Source organism: Myotis davidii, unplaced genomic scaffold (genome assembly GCF_000327345.1).
Source record: "Myotis davidii unplaced genomic scaffold, ASM32734v1 scaffold238, whole genome shotgun sequence".
Taxonomy (NCBI): Eukaryota; Metazoa; Chordata; class Mammalia; order Chiroptera; family Vespertilionidae; genus Myotis; species Myotis davidii.
Genome location: NW_006293779.1, coordinates 5,239,134 through 5,243,555, shown reverse-complemented (window position 1 = coordinate 5,243,555; position 4,422 = coordinate 5,239,134). Strand labels below are relative to the sequence as shown.

The window sequence follows — 4,422 nt, the reverse complement described above, 5'->3', positions numbered from 1 at the left end:
CTATTGCCATGAAAACCAGGAGAGAACATAAGGTCTTGGGCCCCTGCAAGGGAGGCAGCTGGAACTGAGATCCTCTGAGTAACTGGGGACCCTCGGAGGTCCCACCACTGTGGACACCCCCTGGTAGAAGAGTGGACTAGAGAAATATCTGAGCCTCATGTCTGGAAGTCTGCTGGTAAATGTCCCAGTGAAAGTAACTCCAGAGTTGGGCAAAACTATTGCCATGAAAACCAGGAGAGAACATAAGGTCTTGGGCCCCTGCAAGGGAGGCAGCTGGAACTGAGATCCTCTGAGTAACTGGGGACCCTCGGAGGTCCCACCACCGTGGACACCTCCTGGTAGAAGAGTGGACTAGAGCCTCATGTCTGGAAGTCTGCTGGTAAACGTCCCAGTGAAAGTAACTCCAGAGTTGGGCAAAAACAGAAAGTGTCTTTTCAAATGTGATGAGTTGGCAAGAAAGTAAGAAATTCTCAGTACAGAAGCAGTAAAACCAGTCATCTCGAGGAAAAGTGAGCTTGTAGTCGCCTTTGCCTTAAGAGTTTTGGCCAAACCCAACCCCGGTGAACTAGAGCTATCAGTGTGAGTGCTTCATGCAAAAGAGGAGACCAGAGAGAAAGCCTGGACCATGCAAGGTGAGGAAGCTAACAGGAGATCCCCACAGCTCAGCTCTCAAAAACATCCTCCCTGAGAATGTGTGATAAGCCTGCGCTAATGCGGGTTCGAGGCGAAATTAATGCTACCCCTGTGGCTCAAAACCCTAAGCAGATCATTTATTTTGAAGTGGTCCCTGGTTGACTGTGCCCCCGTTGACTGAGAGAAGAAAATGTCCACTACTGAAGGAACACAACGCCAATCCAGGGCTCGAAGAAGCTCACAGGTAAAGGTTCAAGGAGCATGAACTCACAGTCAAAAGTCATAAACATACGAGGAAATAAGACACTGTGAATAAGAGCCAGGCAAACAACAGCAGGCAAAGCCAGAGTTGTGAAAACTAAAGACATTACAATTCTCACACACATAACATAAAGAATGTTTAATACGTTTTAAGAAATTAAAGAGAAGCTTTCAACTCTGAGAAAGGAATAAGAACATAAAAATGGCCAAGTAGATGTGAAGATGAACCAACTATAACGTATGCAAATATAAAGGCAAGATGGATTTTAAAAAATACAGTGAGTGAGTTACACAGATTAGACACCGATGATGTGAGAATTAATGACATGTAGATATGCACCTGGGAGCCCTGAGGCCACCATGGCTGAGGTCTGGCGGCCCTGAGGCCACCATGGCTGAGGTCCGGTGGCCCTGAGCCACCATGGCAGAGGTCTGGCGGCCCTGAGGCCACCATGCTGAAAAGGCCAAGTAAAGAAACAGAGATGCCTGAGGAGCCCCAGCCATTCGGGACCCCAGCTGCTCACACCCTCCCAGCCCCACGACCACACAGGTGAGAGAGCAAACCTTCAGGTGATCCCAACCCCCGGCCTTCAAGCTGCCTCAGACAACACAGAATGCAGCAGAAATGCACTTGTTTCCACGCCCTGCCCAGACTGCACACTGTGAGCAAAGGCAATGTTCTTGTGTTCAGCCACTAAGGTCTGAGGTAATCTGTTAAATTGTCACAGTAATTTTTAAAAAATATTTCTTTATTGATTTCCAAGAGGAAGGGAGGGAGAGAGAATCAGAAACATCAATGATGAGAAAGAATCCTTGACCAGCTGCCTCCTGCACGCCTCCTACTGGGGATTGAGCCCTTGACTGGAATCGAACCTGGGACCCTTCAGTCCACAGGCCAATGCTCTATCCACTGAGCCAAACCAGCTAGGGTTATCACAGTCATTTTTGTTTTAATCCTCACCTGAGGATATTTTTTCCATTGACTTTTAGAGAGAGAAGGAGGGAAGGAGGAGGGAGAGAGAGAGAAACATCAATGTGAGAGAGACACATGGATTGGTTGCCTCCCACATGACCAGGGCAGGGATGAACCTGCAACAGAGGTACAGAGGTACGTGCCCTTGACCAGAAATTGAACCCGAGACACTTTGGTCTGTGGGTTGACGTTCTAACCACTGAGAAAACCGGCCAGGGCATCACAGTAATCAGAACTGGTTTCATGAGTGTATGGCCTGTTCTAGGAAGGGCCCTGTGCTTAGTCTAATGCTCTGCTCTCATCGTCTTGAAATTCTTAATCTTACTTTAGCACTGGGCCCTGAAAAGTATGTACTTGGTCCTGAACACTGCCCACATGAATTGCTATCACTCCCCTCTTCGTTCTATGTATCTTCACGTTTATGCAGTTATTCCGTATGTGCAATTGACAGAGAACAGAGCTTTGGAGCCAGCCACACTTAGGTTTGAATCCCAGGCTCACCACAATGTCCCTAATTAACTTGGGGAAGTTAATTATCCTCACTAAACCTTAGTTATCTTGTCTGCATAATGTAGAGAGTACTTACATCATAGGGTTAGAGTGAATATTAATTGGGTAATGAATTACTTCTTGTACAAACTAATGAGTAGCCTCTCATTCCTGTCCCTGCCTGTGCTATCTTCTCCATTTGTTTTGGTTTTATTCTTTTTTTCTATCTTCTCCATTTAAAGACCCCTCCATACTTGTATCAGATTACTCTTCCTTTGCTGGAATTCCACTGCTCCAAAACCTCCAATGGCTCCCTATTTCTATTACAGCCAGAGTCCTCACCTGGGCATTCAAGACCTTCTCCAATCAGATATCAAGTTATCACATTAGACTCATCTTCCAGTGCTCCCACACACTAACAATTTGCTTCGGGGTTAGTGGAGTCTCCTGACATACTTTTCACTTTCACTATTTTTTTTGTTTTTGGGGGTTATTGGGTTTTTTTTGTTAATCCTTACCCGAGGATATTTTTCCCCATTGATTTTTAGAGAGAGTGGAAGAGAGAGGGAAAGACAGAGAGAGAGAGACATGGGCTGGTTGCCTCCTGCATGCACCCCGACAAGGGCCCAGAATGGGGAGGAGCCTGCAACCAAGGTACCAGCCCTTAACCAGAATCGAACCCAGGACCCTTTGGTCCCCAGGCCGACACTCTGTCCGCTGAGCCAAACGATCCAGGGCTTTTCACTTTCGTTTTCAGAGTTTTTGCCCGAGCTGTTCCAGCCTCTCCCTGGAATATCCCGGTCCCCGTGCCAGCCTTAACATTCTGGTTGTAGTGCACTTCACAGACTTAAGTGCTGTGGACTTTTCCTGTCATCTAAGTAATATTCTCTCAAGTCATGCTTCTAACGGTGACATTTTCGGTACAGGTAACCCACCTCCCTCCATTATTTAAAGGAAGCCCGGCTCAGCCTGGTCCGAGCGGCTCAGTTGGTTGAGCACTGACCAAGCGCTGAACGGCTGCCAGTTTGATTCCTGGGTAAGGCACATGCCTGGGTTGTGGGTCTGACCCCCAGTCAGGGAGTGTACAGAAGGCAACCAATCAATCTCTCTCTCTCTCTCTCTCTCTCTCTCTCTCTCTCTCTCCTTCCCTCTCTCTAAACAGTCCTCAGGTGAAGATTAAATAAATAGATAAAGGAAGAAACTCAGGCTAAGGCACTTCTAGTAATGAGTAATGAGGGGGGCATAATGCGATTCATTCACACACATTTCTAAGTATTTACAAAGCGTTTGTAAGCAACAGAAATAAAGCAATTATTGAACCACTGCCTGTCAAATAAAATGTTCCTAATCATTTTCTATATCCATATGTGTAAACATAATTTACCCTAATGGCCACATGAAAACCAACCCAACTGCCGGTTAACCGTTGCGATGTAATTCAGTAAAGTTATTCACATCCTACACATACATGTGAGCACACACGCCCGCGCACACACACACACTCTCACACGCGCACGCAGACACATGCACGCGCACACACATACACACTCACACCCGCATGCAGACACATGCGCGCGCACACACATACACATTCCCAATGACCCTCTGGCCTCTGGTTTCTTCAAGCCTTTGTGCCTGTGCATGAGGCCAGCGGCCTTGGGGTTAGACCTCTGATCAAATCCTGCCTCTCGCAGGCTAACGGGGAGGTCTGGGGAGGTGTCTCTGGCTCTGGGATCTTCATTTTAATAACCCAGGGTGGCACCTCTCGCAGGGGAAGGGGCAGCTGCCACCCGATGATGTAGGTTAGCTAATGGCTGGCAGCGAGCAGATGCTTCCTGAGTTCAGAGTCTCTAGGATGTGGCAGGACCTTTGGCCTCGCATCCAGTGCAGAACGTCTCCCCCAGCGCCCTGTCCACACCATTCGGCCTCGCTCCACTTCAGGGCGGGAGCCTGGCACCCACAGGGCATCCATTCATTTATTGCTAATTCTGTCAGGAAGTTATTTGGGACAAATCCTCTCCCTTAACTTATCTCTGGTGCCGCCGGTGCTCCCAGCATCACCCCCA

At 47.9% G+C, this 4,422-nt stretch overlaps 1 protein-coding gene across 1 annotated transcript in view; it reads right to left on the bottom strand.

Moving 5' to 3' along the window:
- CGREF1 (cell growth regulator with EF-hand domain 1) overlaps positions 1 to 4,422 on the bottom strand; it is a 9,451-nt gene that overhangs the window by 3,839 nt on the left and 1,190 nt on the right. The gene's annotated exons all lie outside the window — the stretch shown is intronic.